The sequence below is a fragment of the Pteropus vampyrus genome, unplaced genomic scaffold (genome assembly GCF_000151845.1).
Source record: "Pteropus vampyrus isolate Shadow unplaced genomic scaffold, Pvam_2.0 Scaffold1, whole genome shotgun sequence".
NCBI lineage: Eukaryota > Metazoa > Chordata > Mammalia > Chiroptera > Pteropodidae > Pteropus > Pteropus vampyrus.
In genome coordinates, this window is record NW_011888782.1 from 43,209,448 (window position 1) to 43,233,515 (window position 24,068).

At 38.7% G+C, this 24,068-nt stretch overlaps 1 pseudogene; it reads left to right on the forward strand.

The window, feature by feature from the left end:
- The window catches only part of LOC105289210, a 13,131-nt pseudogene extending 5,602 nt beyond the window's left edge, over positions 1 to 7,529 (forward strand).
- The last annotated feature ends 16,539 nt before the right edge of the window (positions 7,530 to 24,068 follow it).

Sequence of the window (24,068 nt, forward strand, 5' to 3'; positions counted from 1 at the left end):
AAATAAAATTATATAAAACATACTGACAATTATTTCTTGGTAATAAGATTATATTTTCTTTAAAATTTAGTCTTCTATAATAATTTTCATATAAATTATGAAAATAAAAATGGAGATTATAAAACATATGACATTGACCCATATTAAATTTCAGTATTTGACTTATTTAACCTACAAAAACATTAGTTTCATACAGTTCAACCTAATAATTCTTACAATGTGATGCATATAGTTCTCTTTTAATCATTGATTCAAAATTTCCCATTTTAGGATTTAGGATATCAAAGAAAGAAAAAAATATATGTGATGCAAGTCAGAGTCAGCAATATGACTCAGGACCAGATTATAGGTCTCCTAAGTCTTTCAGAAAAGAGAATAAAATTTTGAGAGTGAGTCAAAAGAAAGATGAAGCCTTGACTGCCCAGTTCAAATTCTCTGTAGTGTTCAGGTCACAGTATCAGAATGCACAAGAAGACAATACGAAAAGTGAAACCTCGAGTAAAGGCTATTTACTTTATTTCCAGTTACAGATTATTAGGTACATATATTGAATTAGCTAGATAGAAATCTGTTTCTGTGGCTTACAGTGTATCATTAGGCAAAATTTTTTTTAACCTGTCTGTAAATTATAGATAATAATGCATAACTTGTAGTGTTGTTGCAGAGATCTAAGCAGATAACATATGTTGAGTGCCTGGCACAGTTAGGGGTCCAGTATATTTTAGTTCCTTCTTCCTCAGTCTTTAAGAAAGTCACTGCTTTGGAAAACCCTAGAGTTAGAGGAGGAGAATATGTCTCTGGTTCAAGTATGGACTCTGGAACCACAGTACCTGTACTTAGATCTCATCAGCCATGCGACCACAGGCAAAACACATAACCTCTCCTTGCCTCAATTTTCTTTCTACGAAAAGGTATAATGATATTGTATACATCCTAGAGTTATTGAAAAACTTAAATGAGCCAATATATGTCTTTAGAACATATAGCAAGCGTTATATAAGAGCTATTTTATTAGTAATATGAAAAAAATGTATTAAGATTGAAGAAAATTTTATTCCAAAGGGAAACATAAGTTCCAGAAGTGGAAGAGAAAGGAGAAGGAGGAGGGAGGACAGAAAGGAAGAGGTGAAAGGAGAAGAGAGGAAAAGAAAGGGAAAGGAGGAAAGGAAAGAGAAAGGGAGGAGAGAAAAAAATATTTTAAAATATTCCTTTTCTTTTTCTAAGAAGTTTGCAGGAATAGTACCAAAATAGTACCAACACTATGCCAGGCAGGATGCTTGCTACATGACATGTTTCTGGTAATAAAATCCTAGAGTATTTTTATTGTTTGTTTTTGAAGAAAAAAAGCAGGTAATGAGGAAAGTCCAGAGAAAAAGGCTTTCACAATCAATAAGTGAGAATGTAGGTAAAATGGAAAGGGAAAAGATGCTATATAGCAATGTCATAGCCATTGTGGATTCTGTTTCAGAGATGCAAAATTGTGAGTGACAGATAATCGCTTCATTTATTTCTTAGGTCTCTGGAGATAGTCCTTGATGCGAGAGTATCTTTGAGGAGTTCCTTAGTGATTTTTGCCTTTAATGGATTGATGTGTTCATTGCACACATTGTGAACACTGGTTTTGCATTGTCTCCCAAATGCATAACCTTTTGGTTTTCTTTTTAATAATTGTTGGCAACTAGCTCTGCATGACAGCATTGAACACAAATATCACTGATGATGATGAATGGATGGAGGAATGTGGGATGCATTGTACTAAAAGGGTAACTCGTTATGTCTGTGTAATTATTTCATCTCTCTTAGGATAGACAAAGTTCAAAGAAATGTGAACATAGATGACTCACAAGACATGTTCTTTGGAGTTACCCTTCTCTAATTATATTAACCTTTTCTCCCTTCCTCACTCATCACATGTGCACTCCTTGTACAAGGCATCCTGACAGGGTGTTCAGCCACTTAATTTGCACCCTTTTATTTATTGCGGCGTCTTCCCAAAGACAGAGCACTTAAAAACACTAATGTGGCTGGAAAACATCCATTTGAAATTGAACTTTTAACATTTTTGCAAACATATGATAAGCAGTTTAGAAGTTTCATTTTAAGTATTATTCTTTCAAATTTCATGGCAATATTGCCCATCATTATGAACTAATATAAGTTTTGAGAAGCCTATACTAATTTGATGTTTTCTTTCTAGTTAACAATTGTGTGGAAAACTGTATTTTGGCTAAAAACTATCTTGGAAAAGCCAGATTCCTAAAATGGCTTTGTTGGAATGGTATTCCAATTAGCATTCTTTTCCAACAAATGAGATGTTCAACAAATGGTCATCCGGAAACCTCCTGAAACTTCTATTGCCTGGGAGATCACTACATGATGAGGCAGCCCTGACTATTGTAGAGGACTTTAAACATTTAGATGGTTCTTCTTGATCTTGAGCTGAGATGTTAATCTGGTAACCTCACAAGCCATACCTCTTCCTAGGAATATCTGGAAACTGCTATTACATTGCCCTTTTTGACAAGCTTCTGTCCCATTTCATAAGAATTGGTCACTAGACTGAACGTCATTTTGGCTAACATCTTAGACATCTTGAGTCTGATAATGTTGCATGTGAACTCTGATACCAGACTTAGATGAAATATTCCAGCACAATCTATTGGTCAGAGTACTTAGAATTCAGTGGAACATTTACTTCCTCTCTGCTGAATCATATTCTTATTTGTTGGAAGTCTGGGGTGGTGTTAACTTTTTTAAAAGCAGTTTGTCCCTGTTCAAATCTAGATTATGACTAACTAAAAACCCTTTTCCTTGTTCATATAAAGTATTATAAAGCCAGTCCTCCCCCTGCCTATTGTTTTCTGTCCCTTGTTTTATTACAACTAAAGAATCCATTCTATTGACTTAACTATTACACCACACTGAGGTCATCAAAACATGTACATAAGAGCCAGTCTACTTCGGTTCAAATCTTAACTTGCTTAATTTTCTGTGTGGCCCTTGGCAAATTACTTGATGTACCCATGCACCAAGTTCCCCATCTATGAAATAAGAAATAAATGAGCTAATATATATAAAGAGCATAGAAACATAGATATAGTAAGCACTGGATAAATGTTTGTAGCTATTATTTGATGTTCAGCTGTTTCCCTCAGTATTGGGACAGCTGTAGAATAGAACCATGATTTCTATTCATTAATCCAACTCATTGATAAAAATGCAAAGAGGATATTAGCAAAGACAGACGCACAGAATTTCCCTCAGATTTCACTTTAAGTTTGAGTTCCAAGAGTAGCATGGATGTTTGCCTAGATTTCTGTCTGGAATGTTGGGAGAAGCAGCTTCACAAAGTCATGGAAGGGCTATAGAGATAGCAGCACAGCAGATCCAACTGTGAGAAGGCCATAGATGTCCGTCCTCATTCTCCCAAGTCTCCCATGACCTAAAGCGGTATGGAGAGCATTTGAAAGTTCATGCACTCTAAGCAAAATGTGGAGTTTTGGTGAGAGGACTCCAGAGAGAAAGCAAGATAATATGCCTATTCAGAATTCTGCAATTTAGATAAGGGGTGCATGTGGAAAGAGGCAGGATGGATAGTCCACCACTAAAGTTTGGATTAGGACTTTTCTGTGTCTTTGCAGATTGCAAAGGTGGGGGCAGATCACATGCTGATTTGATGCCTAGACCATTCAATTGCCAGTGAAATGATGATACCATGCCAAGAAATGATCCAGAGGAGCTACCTCTGAAGCAAAAGGCTGGCAAGGAGAACTATAGACCAAAAACCTAAAAGCAGTCGATTCTCTCCCGGTGAGCTAATTGTATTACACACCCTCCCAATCACATTTCTTGTATACCTGAGTTTTTCTGAACTATTGCAATTTTATAAAATGAATACACTGCATAATATTAAAGACCCTGTACACCCACTCCCTAAGTTTCCCACCACCACCTCTTTTTACATGATAGTGCTCTTTTATCCTCTTATTATTATAAAAGTGTTCAAGAGCACTTCTACACTTATATTGGAGTAAAAAGCACAAATTATTTAACCATTGTAGATAATGTACACAAATACATCATGTTATCCAGTTATATTGAAATAGCTTTAAAACATTAAACAGTTCATTTAAGTATTGCCCCTAATTTCTTACCTTTAATGTAATATAAACCACTGGCTGTCAAATTTTGGGAGTCACTATATCTGTTTGGATATGATTGGTTAAAAGTAACAGAAAACTGTGTTTAAGCTCATTTAAATAACACTTATTCATTACAGGAGTGGAAGTCCAGATGTAGGCCAGGCTTCAGGACATTGTTAAACCAATGGCTCGGCAATGTCGTGAAGACGCTAGCTCTTTCCATATCTCTACTCTTCAATCAACAGCGTCAGATTCATCTTCTCATGATTGTAGACTGGTTTCCAGGTAAGGCAACATGCTTCCTTAGAGGTGCATTTAGAGGAGGAACAACTTTTCTCTCTCAAGGGTTAGGGGGTAAAAAGCTGAGTGATGGGTGCATCAAGTATATTTTTCTACTCTAATTTTAAACTAATTATTGCAAAAGGGCATAAGATTATGTTTAAATCAAGCATACCTCCATAGAACAGATATTAATTTCCAAAACTATATTGCTGCTACACAATGAGAGAGCCATGGCATGAATGTTAGGAAGTTAACTACCAGGACCGCTCTTGTTCAATCTGAAGGAAGCAGTGGAACCTGTGAACCTCAAGGCTACAAACTTCTCATCTCAACACTGACCCATGGGTTGCAGTCATTTTAACAGTATGATGTTTATCTTCTTGCTCTAAGAACAGAAATTGCCACAAGCCTCCTTTTGATCTCCAGAGAAACAAGAGCACCATGTAGATGCCAAGACACTCTTTGGTCTTAACCTGATATATGAAATCAACTCCTCCAGGGGTAACCAGCTTCATTCTTTCTACTGCCTTCACTATCTGCTTTTCTCCCAGCTCTCCACCCACTCCACAGCACCGTCCCCCGACCATGCGCGTGAAAGCGCGCGCACACACACACACATACACACAGACCTATCCATTTGTCAGGTCACATTGACCCTTCCTTTCTCTTAGCCTTAGGCTCTTTCTTAAAAATTATTTTCTTAATTCCTACACTCTGCATGAAAATATCCCAGAATTTACAGTACAAATTTGTTAAGCATTTACATGGAATGGCATGCTGGTAGGTATTTTGTCTACATTAAATTTTTAAATTTTGACAACAATTTCAGAGGAAAAGTATTATTTGCCATGTTCTAAAATGAGGAAGTTACTGTACAAAGAGATTAGTTAGCAAGGGGAATTTGAACGCAGATTTCAGTCAACTCTAGTTCATGTGCTCTTCCCATAGCCTGCCACATCCTTAGACTTGCTATGTTCTCCTTATGCCTTTCTCAATCTCGGTTCTGGGCATGACAAAAAAGACACCAACTTCCCAAAGATTTTTCTTGTTAAATACCTCTTGGCATTTTAAATATTTCAGATCTCACATTTATGTGAAGTCATGAAAATATCAGCACTTGATCCGGAGCTCACCCTTGAGTTCATAATTACTGTGTGGGCCTCCTGAAACTTCTATTGCCTGGGAGATCACTACATGATGAGGCAGCCCTGACTATTGTAGAGGACTTTAAACATTTAGATGGTTCTTCTTGATCTTGAGCTGAGATGTTAATCTGGTAACCTCACAAGCCATACCTCTTCCTAGGAATATCTGGAAACTGCTATTACATTGCCCTTTTTGACAAGCTTCTGTCCCATTTCATAAGAATTGGTCACTAGACTGAACGTCATTTTGGCTAACATCTTAGACATCTTGAGTCTGATAATGTTGCATGTGAACTCTGATACCAGACTTAGATGAAATATTCCAGCACAATCTATTGGTCAGAGTACTTAGAATTCAGTGGAACATTTACTTCCTCTCTGCTGAATCATATTCTTATTTGTTGGAAGTCTGGGGTGGTGTTAACTTTTTTAAAAGCAGCTTATCCCTGTTCAAATCTAGATTATGACTAACTAAAAACCCTTTTCCTTGTTCATATAAAGTATTATAAAGCCAGTCCTCCCCCTGCCCTTGTTTTATTACAACTAAAGAATCCATTCTATTGACTTAACTATTACACCACACTGAGGTCATCAAAACATGTACATAAGAGCCAGTCTACTTCGGTTCAAATCTTAACTTGCTTAATTTGCTGTGTGGCCCTTGGCAAATTACTTGATGTACCCATGCACCAAGTTCCCCATCTATGAAATAAGAAATAAATGAGCTAATATATATAAAGAGCATAGAAACATAGATATAGTAAGCACTGGATAAATGTTTGTAGCTATTATTTGATGTTCAGCTGTTTCCCTCAGTATTGGGACAGCTGTAGAATAGAACCATGATTTCTATTCATTAATCCAACTCATTGATAAAAATGCAAAGAGGATATTAGCAAAGACAGACGCACAGAATTTCCCTCAGATTTCACTTTAAGTTTGAGTTCCAAGAGTAGCATGGATGTTTGCCTAGATTTCTGTCTGGAATGTTGGGAGAAGCAGCTTCACAAAGTCATGGAAGGGCTATAGAGATAGCAGCACAGCAGATCCAACTGTGAGAAGGCCATAGATGTCCGTCCTCATTCTCCCAAGTCTCCCATGACCTAAAGCGGTATGGAGAGCATTTGAAAGTTCATGCACTCTAAGCAAAATGTGGAGTTTTGGTGAGAGGACTCCAGAGAGAAAGCAAGATAATATGCCTATTCAGAATTCTGCAATTTAGATAAGGGGTGCATGTGGAAAGAGGCAGGATGGATAGTCCACCACTAAAGTTTGGATTAGGACTTTTCTGTGTCTTTGCAGATTGCAAAGGTGGGGGCAGATCACATGCTGATTTGATGCCTAGACCATTCAATTGCCAGTGAAATGATGATACCATGCCAAGAAATGATCCAGAGGAGCTACCTCTGAAGCAAAAGGCTGGCAAGGAGAACTATAGACCAAAAACCTAAAAGCAGTCGATTCTCTCCCGGTGAGCTAATTGTATTACACACCCTCCCAATCACATTTCTTGTATACCTGAGTTTTTCTGAACTATTGCAATTTTATAAAATGAATACACTGCATAATATTAAAGACCCTGTACACCCACTCCCTAAGTTTCCCACCACCACCTCTTTTTACATGATAGTGCTCTTTTATCCTCTTATTATTATAAAAGTGTTCAAGAGCACTTCTACACTTATATTGGAGTAAAAAGCACAAATTATTTAACCATTGTAGATAATGTACACAAATACATCATGTTATCCAGTTATATTGAAATAGCTTTAAAACATTAAACAGTTCATTTAAGTATTGCCCCTAATTTCTTACCTTTAATGTAATATAAACCACTGGCTGTCAAATTTTGGGAGTCACTATATCTGTTTGGATATGATTGGTTAAAAGTAACAGAAAACTGTGTTTAAGCTCATTTAAATAACACTTATTCATTACAGGAGTGGAAGTCCAGATGTAGGCCAGGCTTCAGGACATTGTTAAACCAATGGCTCGGCAATGTCGTGAAGACGCTAGCTCTTTCCATATCTCTACTCTTCAATCAACAGCGTCAGATTCATCTTCTCATGATTGTAGACTGGTTTCCAGGTAAGGCAACATGCTTCCTTAGAGGTGCATTTAGAGGAGGAACAACTTTTCTCTCTCAAGAGTTAGGGGGTAAAAAGCTGAGTGATGGGTGCATCAAGTATATTTTTCTACTCTAATTTTAAACTAATTATTGCAAAAGGGCATAAGATTATGTTTAAATCAAGCATACCTCCATAGAACAGATATTAATTTCCAAAACTATATTGCTGCTACACAATGAGAGAGCCATGGCATGAATGTTAGGAAGTTAACTACCAGGACCGCTCTTGTTCAATCTGAAGGAAGCAGTGGAACCTGTGAACCTCAAGGCTACAAACTTCTCATCTCAACACTGACCCATGGGTTGCAGTCATTTTAACAGTATGATGTTTATCTTCTTGCTCTAAGAACAGAAATTGCCACAAGCCTCCTTTTGATCTCCAGAGAAACAAGAGCACCATGTAGATGCCAAGACACTCTTTGGTCTTAACCTGATATATGAAATCAACTCCTCCAGGGGTAACCAGCTTCATTCTTTCTACTGCCTTCACTATCTGCTTTTCTCCCAGCTCTCCACCCGCTCCACAGCACCGTCCCCCGACCATGCGCGTGAAAGCGCGCACACACACACACACACATACACACAGACCTATCCATTTGTCAGGTCACATTGACCCTTCCTTTCTCTTAGCCTTAGGCTCTTTCTTAAAAATTATTTTCTTAATTCCTACACTCTGCATGAAAATATCCCAGAATTTACAGTACAAATTTGTTAAGCATTTACATGGAATGGCATGCTGGTAGGTATTTTGTCTACATTAAATTTTTAAATTTTGACAACAATTTCAGAGGAAAAGTATTATTTGCCATGTTCTAAAATGAGGAAGTTACTGTACAAAGAGATTAGTTAGCAAGGGGAATTTGAACGCAGATTTCAGTCAACTCTGGTTCATGTGCTCTTCCCATAGCCTGCCACATCCCTAGACTTGCTATGTTCTCCTTATGCCTTTCTCAATCTCGGTTCTGGGCATGACAAAAAAGACACCAACTTCCCAAAGATTTTTCTTGTTAAATACCTCTTGGCATTTTAAATATTTCAGATCTCACATTTATGTGAAGTCATGAAAATATCAGCACTTGATCCTGAGCTCACCTTTGAGTTCATAATTACTGTGTGGGCGGGAAGAATTTCATGCTAATTTAATATTTGATAGTCTTTTAAAAAGCAATTTTTGTTTCCATCAACCACAAAATTTTAATCTTTTTCTTTATTGCTTCTGGAAAGGTCTTAATTTGATTTGATAACCTAAACTATTTGAGATATGATTTTTAAGCAAAAGACGTAATAGTTTTTTACCCTCTTTTTAGTCATGACTCTCTTTGAAATTCTCCTTTAGCTTTTCTATTCATATTCATGTAGACCAGTCCTCTTCTCCATATTCCAGTCATGGGAGTAGATTCACAGACAGAAACAATCTTTCTACAATGCTGTGATTATGAAGAAAGACAGAGCTCTCTTTTCAAAGCTGCTTGCTTAAAGTAATCATAATCACACTGCAGTTCTGTGATGTTAATAACAAATTCAAATACTTTCCCCAAAGCAGAAAAATATCTTGCTATTTACAGTGCATATAAATAATATCTATGAAATTGAATATGAAACACATGTATGTAGGTTTGAAATAGAAAACTGAAACTTACATATTTTCACTTGGGGCATTGGGACTCTGATAGAATAACAAAGTAAGTAAGGGAAAAAGGGACTTTGTTATGAATATGGGAAGGACTGGGTTAATATCAAAAGTATTTAGCAACTGGTATGGCACAGACCTCTATCCAAACAGAGCTCCAGAGGCCTCCGGGGTTACCAGTTTAGACCTCCTTACCGTTTTAGAGTAGGGAGGTCTGCGGAGTCCTAGAGTCAGTATCATGATGTTGAGGATGCATCTAGGCGCATTAGAAAATGGCTACTTACTTATTGAATGGAAATATTTCAAATTATAGCTTCTATTTTTAAAAGTCTTAACCTGCTATATATCAGCTTGATGAAAAAGAAGGATAGGTGATCAGACACCCCAGCATTCACAGAAGAGTCCCAGCTTATACCTGTTACTTCGGTATCATTATCAATAACTCCTTCTTAAAGAATCATGTTAGGTCTTTGTGCCCTTGTATTAGGATGACCATATAATACACCTTAAAGTGTCCCTGATGGAACAATATATAACACAGCACCCTAATAAAAGGACACAAAGACAAAATATGATTCCCTTTGAAACAAAGAGTCATAGGTAGGGGAAGACTGTGATATCCAGAAGGAGAAAAAAATGGTAACAGAGAAAACATCCCCATTAATCGCCCAACAAAGACCATGGGTCTGTGAATGTCAATTTTCAAGATAATCAAGGGAGTCAAGGACATAGCCAAAGATAGCCCAGGATAACAGAACTGCCACTAGATCCCACAGCTAAGGCTCCAGGAAACGTTAGAACTGGAGGAAATGCTGAATACACAGGGAAATTTAGCAAGGGAGACACTTTCAGCCACAATAAGCAAAACATAACCCAAAGAATGGCCTGGGCTGCCTTGTAAGCATTGGAGGTTGTTCACTGCCTAGCTTCAAGGGTGCCATTTCGTAGACCATTATGTGAATGCCATTCTCTAGGGTAGAACAGGGCACAATCTACATGTGGCAGTCTCAAAAGTAGAATTATTCCAGCTTCTCTGTGTCCACACATGGACCTAATTTTCTATATACACACATTTTATTAATTAAATTTCTTTTTTGAAACCCTTACAGTCTGCTCAATCATTTGGATGATTTGTTCAGGTTATGTGCAAACAACTCCATTATTATTAATTACTTGTTGGCCTTGAAGAAGGGTAATCTCTTCATTCCACCATCAAGGAACAAAGTACATCATAGCCTGCATTTAAAAAATAGGAAGATAAAGTGGCAAACAAAGATTCATTAGGGATTCTCCCACATTGTGGAACAATTTACAAAGTACAGACTCTTATCAGTTCACAGGCTCTGTCACTTCCTTGTTAAATATTCTTTTGTTTGACAAGGAGTACGGTTGAAGAGCATCAAGCATTACACAGTGGACAAGAATAGTTAAGGAGATTGCATTTATTATAATCCTGATATTGTTAAGATAAGCATCTTTCAAATCATTGTGGAAAATAAAGATGTTCTAGTATATTCTAAACTCTCTCACAAACAGTGGTTACAAATGAAAAATTTGTTTACCTTAATACACTCAAATTCGCAACATCTTCCAGTCCCTACTTTCATAGCTCAAACTAAATGGAGAAATAAAAATTTTCTCTGACAAGAGGGTCAGAGGTGACTGAATTAAAATGTAAATGAGGGATCTCAATGATCTAAATGATATTTTGACAGTTGTCAGGACCTCAAAAAATAAAAGCTTACATGGTAGCTAATAACTCTAAAGATCATACCTTGCATGTTCCCATTTTCATGCCTTTGTCTATACCTTTCTCTTCTTTGGTAATGTCCTAACCTTTCAACCTATTGAAATCCTGTCTATTCTTTAAGGCCTTTTCTCTGAAACTTTCCAGGTTCCGCCAACAAAATGCAATGTCTCCATCCATTACATCTACACCTATTTTCTGATATGCAGGGGACTCCACTTCGTATTGTATATATTTCTGCACTTATCCAGCCATCTCTAACAAGCTTCTTGAGCTTATTAGAAAGCCATTCCTAATTAACGTTTATATTTTATGATAGTATTAAGAACAAATTAGTAGTTGATAGATCGTCATGGGAATGGGGAGCACGGCATAGGGAATGCAGTTAGCATTAATGTAATGGCGAGGGGGAGAGCCAGAGGAAAGAAAGAGCAATCAAGGGGTCATTTGTAAACTATATCAATGTCTAAGCAATGTACTGTATTCTTAAAACTAATAATAATAAAAAAAGAACAATATGTCTGACATGTTAGAAATTACTTAATATTTATTTAATCAGATTAGGGAATAGGAAACAACAGTCTCACTATAACTACAGAGGTATAACAGTTCCTTTCATGCATAGATTTGGCATTCATCAAAGGGACTGTTATACAATTTATAACAAAGTCTTTTCAATACAAAGTCCTCTTAGAATATGTTTAGCATGAATATGCCTTATATTTTGTTTCAGTAGGATTGTGGTACTTACCTCCTTCGTAAATACACATCAGTTAGGATTGTATTTGGCTCCAAATAACAGAAACCTAACTATGTAGACTTAACTAAATAGAGGTTTATCTTGTGACGTGTTCTTATGACATAAGCTAGTGGCCAAACCTGGAAATAAAAGGATGATATCTGTATGAAGTGATATTTGTGATTTCCAGTACTCTTTATAGTTTGTACTATGCCATTCACTCACACTGTGGAGAAGTGTAAGTGGACTCCATGCAGAGGATGCAGCAAACTGTGCTGAAAGCATGGAAGAGGAGAGGAGGTGGGGTGAAGTAGAGACACAGCATGACTTTGGACAGAAAAATTGTCCCTTTTGGTGATATGGTTAGTAAAGGTTTATTCTAAGATCTACCAGTGGTTGAGAAGAAATGCCATCAGGACTCAGTTAATTTTGTCACAAAATTCTTGTATTTTCCTTAGAAAATTTCACAATTTTATGTTGCCAACTGGCTCAGTAGAAACTAGCTTGCCACTTCACAGGTTAGCTTAGCACCAAGTCAAACCAAGCTCTTGTCCACCTAGTAAGTGGCAGTTAAAATGTAAACAGGGCTTTGGGACTCCAGTTACACGAGATGAAAGGATCCACTGTCCAAGCCTGGCATACCGTGCCCCACAGCATGCATAACGATAGCATGACAGAATGTTCCAGAATCTTAGTGAAGTTTCAGAACATTCCATTTATTTTTTAGCTACACATTGTTACCTGGTCTTTGAAATAGTGAAAGCTGATGGTAAAAAGGCACTAGAGTCCTATAGTTCAATATGTAGACTTCCACTTATTTGCACCCCCTAACTCCATTTTCAGCTCTGATTCTTAGATTCCAGCCCTCTGCCTGATATTTCTTTAATTTATAAAACTCTAGCCCTTGTCTTTATTGGTACACATACTCTTTAATTCTTCTAATGTCATTTTAACATCATTTTCAGGGGGGTGGGGGGGTTGAGGATTTGAGGTCAATCCACATATTTTTAACTGGAAATTAATCTTCCAGATCTTCAAGCCTTTGTGGAACTAAGTTAGGCAAAGATAAGAATGCCAAAACATTCCCTGTACACTAAATTTTGATCCTACACAATTCTAAGACCTGGGCCTGTGCACCTTTCAAAATATTCAAGGCTTGAATCTTTTTGATGAAATTTCAGAAAATGCAAGCAATAAAATGGGCATTTACTAGTAGAGTTTGCAGAATAGCCATTTGTACCAAATAAAAATTTTATGACAAAAAAAATGCAATTTTATTAGGTACTTGTTGCCTGCTGGTAGCAGTCTTTGGAAAGAATCCAGGTCAATGAGTGATAAAAGCAAAATTCCTAGAATAGCATTGAGGCAGCATGGTCAAGTGGAAAAAACACAAGCTCTCACATTAGACAGGCCTGGAGTCTCAAACCAGCTGAGTCCTAATCACTGAACCAGTGTGCCCATGTGTGAATAACATACTTACATCACTGAGATTCCATTAGACATCAATAATATGACGTGTCGATGTCTCACAGAGGTAGGTGCTCACTAAACATGAATCCTCTCTCCTTTCTCTTCTGGCTGGGTTCCCTGAGCATGGGAGGTGATCCACTATTATAGTCCATGATTCTTTAGTTGCTACGGAAGAGTACCTCATGCTGGTCACAAACAGCCTTCTGAGGAATCCTGGTGATGGGAAATTGTGTACAATTCCTACAATGAGAAAGCTGTGCCCACTGTGACAGGCGATCTGCTTGCTAAAGACAGAGGGACCCATTAAGCAAGCACCACATTTGACCTGTTGCCAGGGTTTAGACACTATCTGCAGCCTGGCTTGCTGCCCATTGCTCCTTGCGGCTATGAATCAACATTGTGACAGAGAGGGCACTGGGTCAACTACATTCCATTAATAGATCAAAGTGTTTCATTTAGACTTTACAGCAAAAGAGAAGGAATGTAGAAGATATACAGTTTAGGATGGGTATAACCTTGGCAGAAACAGACACATAAAGATTTTTAATTATAAATCTGAAAAAGCCAAAGACACTAATAAACTCACACAGCCCAGTCATCAGAATTCAATCTTCTAACTCAACAGTTCTCAGTATTTTTCTCTCCACTACTGAAAGGAGGCCACAGGTTTTCATATGGGGCTCTCAGAACTTATAAAGCCCCATCAGGCAATTCTGTTGGTACTTACCATCTTAATAGAGTAGCTCATTTTATTCCATAGTCCATAAAATTATGTGTCATAAATTTTATGCAGCTTGATTTAAAATCAATTTGGAACCCTGATGGGGAAAAATTAGCATTCATTGGGTAAGATGTAGATTTCTGAGCTGCTTTGCATTTTTTTCCCCCAAGGTCATCTTACATTCTCAAGATGTCTTCAGTGACAATTCATATTGTCTTTTCCTAAATACATTTTTCTTGTTTATTAGCTATGTCACATCCATGAAGAAAATCCTTAAAGAAAGCTATTTAGAGACTATCCACTCTACCTTTCATGAATGTTAGCTACCTCTTGTATTCATTTGGGTTGGGAAAATAAAAGTGGGTATTATTTCATACGATAGACTAGAATGAGACCCACAGTTATGAAAATGATTCCAGAACCAGGAAAAATTCTTGATAGATCAAGAAAAACTTAAATCCTCTACATGCAGAATTTATAGACATAAAGTTTGGGAAATAACTTTCAGAAGTGAGAATATGATTACAGATGGGATTTGAGTATAATAGTTTAACATATCACCAAACATGACTTGTTTGTTTCATTTTGTTTTCTATTAGGGCACAGATAGTGTTAAAAATTTCATTCTGGGCCATGTATAATTAACTATAATTCTTCTAAATAGATGGCTGTCATAAACATGCATGAGTGGCTACATGAGTTTGTTCACTTGGAGAGAATTTTAATTTACTTATACACACTTATAGTTATTATTATAGTTATTATTAAAACAAAATCTAAGGGCTGATTCAGCCTGGCCCTCTGCGGGGAGATATCATTGTATAGGTTATTCAATTAATTGTATGCAAATGTGACTATCAGTATGTAGAGTGAGTAGTTATATTTATGTTGTGAAAATGAGGTATTTTCTTCATATTAGTTATTTACCAATATGAGAGTAATAGAAAATGACATAAAGACTAAAGTGAATCCTGAATTACCTTATGTCCAGTCTTTGATTTAGGGAGGGATAAAAACTACTTTGGATGTTTCAGATCAAACAGCTGAACAAATAGTTACATTTTGTCATTAGATGGGGCTGTTAATATCTATGTGTCTTCCAAATGAGTCCTAAATAAATAGGAAATCCGCAAATTTTTTGACTCAATAATTTATGTCTTTTATTAAGGTCTGCGCTCACCCTCCATTTTAATTAAGTCAGTAGTATCAAATATATTGATTATAGTCACCAAAAATAAATGTACATATCTTCAGATCTACAAATGAGAACCAAGCTTTGATTTAAAGGGATCACCAGTAAATAATACCAGATATGTGGTGAGAAAATAGCCCTATTTATTTAAAATTCTATGATCTAGAAAATAGCCCTATTTATTTAAAATTCTATGATCTATGAACTAGGCATGCACCATCCTTCAAGATTAAAAAAAGATAGCTAGGTCAGGGAAATTATATTCTCCTATGTTTTTCTCCTAGGAGTTATCTTGGTCTGCAATCAATTCTTCAGAAAAATCTCTCACATTTTCACTTTTGTACAGTATGTTAACTATGAATAAAATGATAGTGTATATCAGTCAAATGTAAGTATTATTTATATTGACATTAAAACCTGATTATTAATGAAGAAGCTCATGGAAAGTCAGATTAATCTGAACAATACATTATTTTCTTTTAGTCCACAATCTGTCTTTTTGAAAACCATGCTTAATAGAATGCCAAAAATAAAAAGATCTGTTTAAATGAAAATGTATAATATATTCTGCATCTCATTTATATCTTATGGTGTTAAAAGGCAGGCTAATATTAGTTAGTCTGTGAATGTGATACGAAGAAAATTATATTCTTCTTTGTTTTAAAAACCTTGGGTGTTCCTTTTAAACACTGAATTTCCATAGGATTGCCATTATTTAAAATATTAGTTCCTTTTTTATCGACATGTTAAATTTAAAGGCTCGAAATTAACATTTAATGAAAGGATTCAAAAAGAATCATTGAAAGAAGTGATCTGCACACACACACACACACACACACACACACAAAATTTCAATTTCTATTTCTATTTTCTTGATTCTTAGAAAAAGTAGTACCATTGTATTATTGTTTGCTCGTCCCAGTGTAACAGATGGCAGTGCCCAGATGATTCCAAATCTGGGGATGGAAGCCTAGTTTTTTGTCAAGGGGATGGCGAACAGCAAGTTTACATTTCTCAAAAGCTCTGGTTCTAGGAGTCTCCTGCTTTCCCTGAATTTCTGATCTTCACTTTAAATTCACTTCCTGAGGATGCTGGCATTCCATATAGAATAAAGAAGATGGACATCAACCTGATTGTCCCTTCCCCAACTCATACGCCCCCTCTTCCCCAAAGTTTCACCTGATCAAACCTATGGCTACAGCAAACTAATGGAGAGTTTGGGAGGGAGGTGGAAGGTAAGTTACAATATAGCACATACTGCAAATAACTAGAAATTACTTATTCATTCATTCATTCATTCATTCATTCATTTATTATTCTTCACATTTATTGTTTTCCTTCCAAATTGTCTTGTATATTATTGCTCTTTCCTTTCCATATAAAATTTAGAAATAACTAGTCTGTTAACATACACATAAAAAGAAAGTCAAAAATTTTATTGAGATTGCATTGAATCAATATATCAATTTGGGAAAAATTGCTGTACTTGTAATATTGAATCTTCCAATTGTTGTTTTTAACTAGAATTTATTTATTAGCTATCTCTATCAAAGCATCTTTGCATTCTAACCACTGCGGAATTTTCACTTTCTCTCACCTCTCCTCAGCTCCAGTTTTCAGCCACATTCCTGGCCAGCTTTATCTCCTCTGCCCTCCCCCATCTCCTTCCTAATAAGGTTACCCTCTAGGTCCAAGACCCTGTTTGCTTCATTTGCAGAACAAAACTGGGGCTCTTCATCTAGTTCCAGTTCATAAAGGCATTGCTGGGCTGGGCTGGGCTTAGGGGGCTTGAAGGACACTCTTAAGGTGCTCTGCTGTTCAGCACAGATAATGCTCTCCCAGAGAGGAATTTTGTAATTATCAGCTTTTGTTTCCTCTCTCTCCAACATTAGATAGTGATTTAGTAATTAAGGACTTAGAATCTGGCTATGAGATGAAAGGGATCAAACAGATAATGAGAATGGAAGAAATGTCAAACTTAAAACCTATAAGATCCAACCATCTTCTCTTGTGGACAAAGAAACTGAGGCCTAGAGTGGTTAGGAGACTCGCTGGAGGTTATACAGCACTTTCAAGTGGAAGTTGGTTGCAAGAATCTGGTCTAGAGCTGTTTCCATGATCTCATGAAATAACTCGGTTTCTCAGAAGCCAAACAGCATTTCAGCTCTGTATATTTAATTCTCGACTCTGTTGCCAGCATTGGTCCCACAGGAAAGAATGCAGGCATATTAGGAGAGGCATACAGCCACTGCACACCTAAATCATATTATTTCAGATACTCTGGGATGTTCACTATTCATTTTTAGTTTTCTGTCAGCCATTCATGTATAATTAATTCTCTAATTTCTAGGCATGATGTTGATGGAGGGAGCTTTTCATGTTTTTACTAAAATCCTTTGCAGCTACCATCAGAAATAAAATATCAAGCTGAAGCCTTTTTGTGCTGACCCAAAAGAGAGTGAATTAGTTAAGTTTCTTATGTTCCTTTAAAAAAATATATATATATGGCAGTGGGGAGAGATAGAAAGAAAAAAAGATGTTTGGAGGAAGAGGCAAATGGAAAATGATCAAAGTCAGTCATGTTGCTGAAATATGCCAAGAAAATATATGTAATGTCATTATCCACCAGTAGAAAGGAAGTATCTTCTACAAGAAGTTAAGTTCCTATCACTTCTGTCTTAAATTTGTTGTAACAAATGCCTAGATATTAAGAAAATATGAGTAGTATACCTGAGAGCTGGATTTGACTGAAATAACTAATTGAAAGAAGCTTACAAGATAAAGAGAAAAACGTATCCAAAGCACTTCTGTTCACAGAAAGGAAGAAAGTCTCCTTGGCAGAATTCAGACATTTAGCAACAAACTTGGCTGTAAACATTTATCCAAAGAGTCAACAGGACAAAGAAAATGCTCCTGTGGGAAAAGTAACCAGGTCTTAGGGCCCTGGGCTTTGAAGTTTGAAAATTTCCCCAGAACTGCCACATTCTTCTTTCTCTCCCACCCCACTGGAAGATCACAAAAATAAAAATTCTCGTTTGTTCCCTCTTTCTGTTATCCTGCCAAAAATATACACTCACTGATAAAGCCCACTAGTGATTCATTACATACCATCATCCCAAGGTTTTCAGTATAAATGCCATACTAAATGAGCCTCCTCTGTTTTATTAATGCTTAACAGACATTTAATAGCGATGATGGTGCCAATGATTCTTACCATATCATTGCATTAAAACCCAGATGTTTCTCTATGAAGCAAAGGCACCAGCCCCTAGGTTCTTTTCCTCCATTCTTATTTTCTTAGCAGTAGCTGAACTGGGTATTCATTTGGAAGCAGAAGTAAGATGTAACCATTCTTTTCATATTTCTCCTTTTCTCTACAGGTCAATTCCATTTTCTCTATTCCTCTACTCTTTAATGAATTAAAGAAAGGAAATGAGAAAAAGGAAGAGAGAGAAGAGAGAAAGGAGAGAAAAGTCTGGTGAATTAAGATTTAGGTTGAGAATCTATATTTATATTTAACATGGAATAAACAAACAAATACATTGAAATGATACATATTTTAATTTGCTGGTATTTCATATATAACTATCCTATGTTTCTTTCTTGAAGCTCTCATCTTCCCCAGAGACTTTATCCAAAGTATTAATTCATTTTATCAATTAATGAATGGAGGTGACCATGGCTGCTACAAGTCCTATCATGTCAATGAACTCATGTGCAGTGAAGACACTGCTCAGTTTGTGTTTTTTCTGTCAGTCTTGTCCCCAAGGGAACCTGTAAAGCCCATACCTTTTTGAGAGGCTGTAGGAAGGAGCTAGGACCTGGGCTTCCCTTGTGGAGACACTTTAACTTCTGGGGGCCTCTGGCTGCTATCACAATGGCTATCTCCAGGCCTATCTGCTTTGGATCCTGATTAAAATCCCTGGTTCTGATTGAACCCAGCCATCTGGCTCACGTGAGTAAAATAGTCCTGGACAAGAATTGCTCCCACTGTCTCAGCAGATGTCAATCCCCAAACACACTAAGTCCCAGTGGCAAAAAAAGATGACAAAGTTGGCTAGAGCAGCAAGTAGGGATTCAGAAAGATTACATAAACTGGAATTCCACTCTACCCGGGCATTGTCCTAGAAATGAATGCCTGTTATGTTCCTTTGGTGTAAGGTCCCACAAAGAGTTTGATGATCTCAGAGCAGTCTTCTGTCTTTTTTTTTTTTTTTTTTTTTTGCAATTCAATAGAGTGACAATGATCAGAAGTGGGGAGAGAATAGGGGGCAGAAACAGCATCAACCCTTTCCCACATCTGTGCCATACCTTCTATTCCCTTGTGCATCCAGTTAAAGGGTCTCCACAAATGTTCTCTAGCCAGAGATCATACTCTGTATTTCCAAAGCAAAATCCAGGAAGCTGAAACATAAGACTGTAGAAATTGTCAAATGCTTTCCATCGCCAAGATCTTTTGATTTCCCCTCTTTAAAAATAATTCCAATTTGCCCCTTCCTCTCTCATTCCTTTTCTGCTAGTGACATTCAGAACCTCTTCACCTCTCTATTCTTTACTTTGAGTAACCCCTTAAAATACGAGACAGTGAGTAAAACAGGGATGAAAAAATGTAAGTGTTCCTACTTCTTGCTTTAGGCATATGTAATTTAGATCATTTTCGGCTGTATTTACAAGAATTAGAGGGGGCTATACCCCAGGTTTTGTCTGTTCCAGGAAGAGTTCCATAATTCTGCTAGTTCACAGGTAAATTATCTGCCTCTGGTGCAGTTCTATGTCGTCAACAGAATGCCTTCAAGTTTGAAATAATACCTTGATCTGTCATCACCTTTGTGACCTCAAGGTTATCACTGAATGCCCTATGAAAGGAGATGTCCAATAAACAAGATAGGTTGTCTCAAAGAGACTATTACGAGAAGTCAGTACATGACTCACTGCTGCCACATTAGCACATTATGTTTGATATGCCCAATATTGAATTCATAATCTTGTCTTCTACCTTCTCATCCAACCAAACAAGTTCCTCTTTCCCTATTCCCTTACTGTGGGAAAGGTACTGCTTTCTACCTAGTAACCTGAGTATCTTCCTCAATTCCTCCTTAGTCGCCACATCTAATCAGTCACTACATACATAAATATTCTTCCAGTCAGTCTTCCCTCTCTCAGCCCACTGCTACTGTAGTTCAGACTTACTGTCACTTTTTTAACTATACAAATCACTAGACCAGTCACCAGATCAGCAATTCTGGCTTCCAGTCTCACTCCTACTCCAGTCCAATCCTCACGCTCTTGTCTGGTTGAGTTTTCTGAAATAATCTGATAATGTCCCTTTTTCTTAGAACTCTTTAGTTGTTTTTCAATGCTACAAAATAAAATCCTGGCTCCTTAGCCTGTCTTAGATCTTGCCCTTATTGATCTTTCCAGACTAGTCTTTAGTTCCTCCCATTAAGCCAGCAATAATTAACACCATTCACCTGCTATCCAGCCTACTTTGCCTCCTGACTGAGAGCATCTTCCTTACTTTGTCCTCTTATTCAGACAGCTGGAGTTTCATAATTGCCATAATGGGTTTCTTAAAATCCTTCTATTGTGATATTGTAGCACCAGTCCATACATTGCTGATAGCAATGGATTTATTTACATGGTTGCTTCCCTCATAGAACATAGACTCTTATGTTTAAACTTTGGATGCCCACTGCCTACATTAGGCAGAAAGCATAGTAGGATTTGATAGGCATCCAATAAATGCTTATCAAATAAATTTGGTAGCAAGGTTAATGCATGACAGATCTGCAGGGGAGTTAAAAAATTACTTCCAAAGTCCTTTCCAATTCTCAGATTTTCATTGGAGGAAATTAGACCTTCCCATGGTTTTGAATGTTGCATGTATTCATGACTTCCACACAGAACTTCAGAGTACTCCTTAACCTAAGCATTAGACCAAAATGTCCACCTGCCTTTATATAGCTTCACATATTAACTGAGAGGACATCTCAAACTATGTCCAAAATTAACTCACTTTCCCACACAACCTGCTCCACTTTTCCAGTTTCCTGTATTTGTTAATGACACCATCCTCCTTTTAGGGGCTCGTATAAAAGACATCCAGGATGGCACCTTTTTCCTCTCTAAAACCCATCACCTGCTAGTCCTGTGGATTTCTCGTTCCCAAAGATCAGATTTTTTTCTGTCACTCCATCCCTTTACAGTCGCCATCAAATTGCTTGCGACTTTAATTAGCACTTATTTTATCCTGACTTTCATGATGTATTTCCATCTCTGTCCTAACACTAGATCCTGGGAGATTTCTGTATTATGGCCACAACTCCCACAACTCATAGCATAGCGTTTGCAGGTTAAATCGCAGGTGCTCAGCAACTCTTGGTAGAATGGCTGAATGAATGTTAAGATGTTGTTAGATTTAAATTACTTTGGGAGGCGTGGATCTTGTTATATATATATCCCCCTCCAATTTAGTAAATAGAGTAAAAGGCATTGAAAACAGGAAAGACATATTTTAAAATTGCGCACTGATCTGTTATTTGTAAATCAGAGTCGCTACAACAATTGGCTGTACTTTTAATAATAATGGTGATGACAATAATAATAAACTCTGCTCTATTAAAAGAAAGAAAGAAAGAAAAAAAGTCCTTTAGACTCAGCTCCCAGCAAAAACCATCCACGATCCAGGTTTCCCACCCCTTCCAGTGGCCTGATGCGCGGCGAGGGAGGAGCAATAAGTCAGCAAGGCCTGAGGAGCAAGGAGAGCCGGATGGGGGAAGTCCCGGAAGTCATTGACCAGAGCAAGCACCCGCCTCAGTGGGATCAGCTTGGGCTGAGGTCCCAACAATAACATACGCGCGGGCCCGGCGGGGGCCGCGCGGGGCCGACCTTGGGGGCGGAACCCAGATTGGGGAAGGCGGGTGGGACGCTTCCCAAGGCCTCAGGGGATTGGAGAAGAGAGATGAGAGTGGTGGAGCTAGAGGAGTGGGCCGGGGAGCTAACGGGTCGACCGAGGAGAGAGCATGTTGATTGGGTGGCGCGGGGGGAGACGGACAGGAGCCAACCTCGGATTGGCCGGGTATGCCGAGGAGGCGTGGCCGAGCGCGCAAGAGGGAGCGCGAGGGAGCGGGCGGGCGACCTGCCTGCCAGCTAGCCGGAGCGGCGGGCGAGCGCGGCGAGCAGGGGCCGGGTCGCAGAGCGTGGTGCTGGGGGTGCGCTCCCCAGCTCCACCGCAGGCAAACCCCGCGCCTCGAGCACCCTGATTCCTTCCCTCCTCTCCCCTGCACTCCTGCCTGGGGTCTTGGGCGGGGAGCGGAGGGAAGGAACGAAGGAGGAGGAGGCAAAAGCGGAGTGAGGGGCGGAGGGGGTCCCGGCGCGAGGAGAGGCACGCGTTGCTTCTCGCTCTCCCGCCGCATCCTCCCCCTCCTTGCCCGGTGCTGCGGCCCCAGGGCCCGCGGGACTCCCGGGACGCCCGCACTATGCAGGCGGACTGCCTGCCGCCGCGATGGCGAGCTGGGGGGTGGTGAGAACCGGGCGCAGCCCGCACCGTTCCCGAGTCCGGGCCGCGGCCGCCGCCCCCGCCCGGGCCGCGTTCCCCCACTCGCACTCCTGCCTCCTCCCTCCCCGCTCCGACTCTTCCTCCTCCCCTATGCCTCTGTTCCTCCTGTTCTTATTTATCCTCCTGCTGCTCGAGGACGCCGGAGCCCAGCAAGGTGAGTGGTCGCCCGGGAACGCGCGGCGCGAGGAGCCCCACGGGCAGCGGGGTCGCGGGGAGAGCCTCTCGGGCGCCAGGTCTCCCAGCCATTGGCGGAATCGCAGACGCTCGCGGGAGATGCCCTGAACCTCTGTGCGCGGGCGGACCTGGCACCGCACTCACGAGGTTGTGTGGGAAAGGTGGGATCAGCCTGTTGTCCTCAAGTTGGCGCGGCTTTACTTTTGGGCAAGGCCATTCATTTTCCTAAGAGGGAAGTGAGACCCTGCTATCAGGGCCTCCTTTTTGGTATTGCTTTCTTCTTGGGGAAATCTTGGGGTGGAAAAAAACTTTTGGAGACGTGACCCCTGAAGTTAAGCTAAATGGATGGATGAATGGACAGAATAGAAAGGCAAAGTAATTAAACAGCAACTTAAACCTATTAAAGTCTAGTGGCTATAATTACTCTCTTGTGAAAGTGCTCAGGTTCAAAAGCGAATGAAATTGATTCTGGTTATCTTTGACTCGGTTTCAGAACGTGTCCTTTAAAATTCCCTTCTTATTAATATGGTGGTCTAGATTGCCTAGACCCAGTGTTTGACCTAATGCAACATACTATATTGCCTAAAGGGAGCGTTCCACGTTAAAAGGATAAGGCCTTTTCAGAAAGGGACAAAACTTTTTCAATCTACAATCCTTGAAAAACCTATTCCAGAAGTGAGCAAAACTGTTTATTGAATAATCACCATGCTGGAAAGAGAATGCAGAGCTGATTTTTTCCACCCTTTTAGTACAATTTTCAGGCAGCGAACCGCAATTTTGGAATCATTTTGTCATCAGTTATTGAACACATTTTCCGTTGTATTCCCCATTTTATTGCAGTGGAAGGGTAAAGAAAGATTAGATCATTACTGATGGCTGAGAAGATTTTTTTTAATTGATCTCCAGTTTAAGTCCATCTTAATGTTGCTCTCATGTGGTTTTAAGTTACGTATGGACTCATGGAGATAAGTCTGTCATTATGAAGATGCTGAAACTTTGACAGGCATATGGAAATCTCTAAGGAAAAAACGTATTTGGTAAACTGACTTAGATCTAGGCACAGTTCTACACAATGTAGATGCTTAGTATTCAGGTTTTAGTTAAATCTTAAATAAATTTTTGAACATCAGCACTTGATAG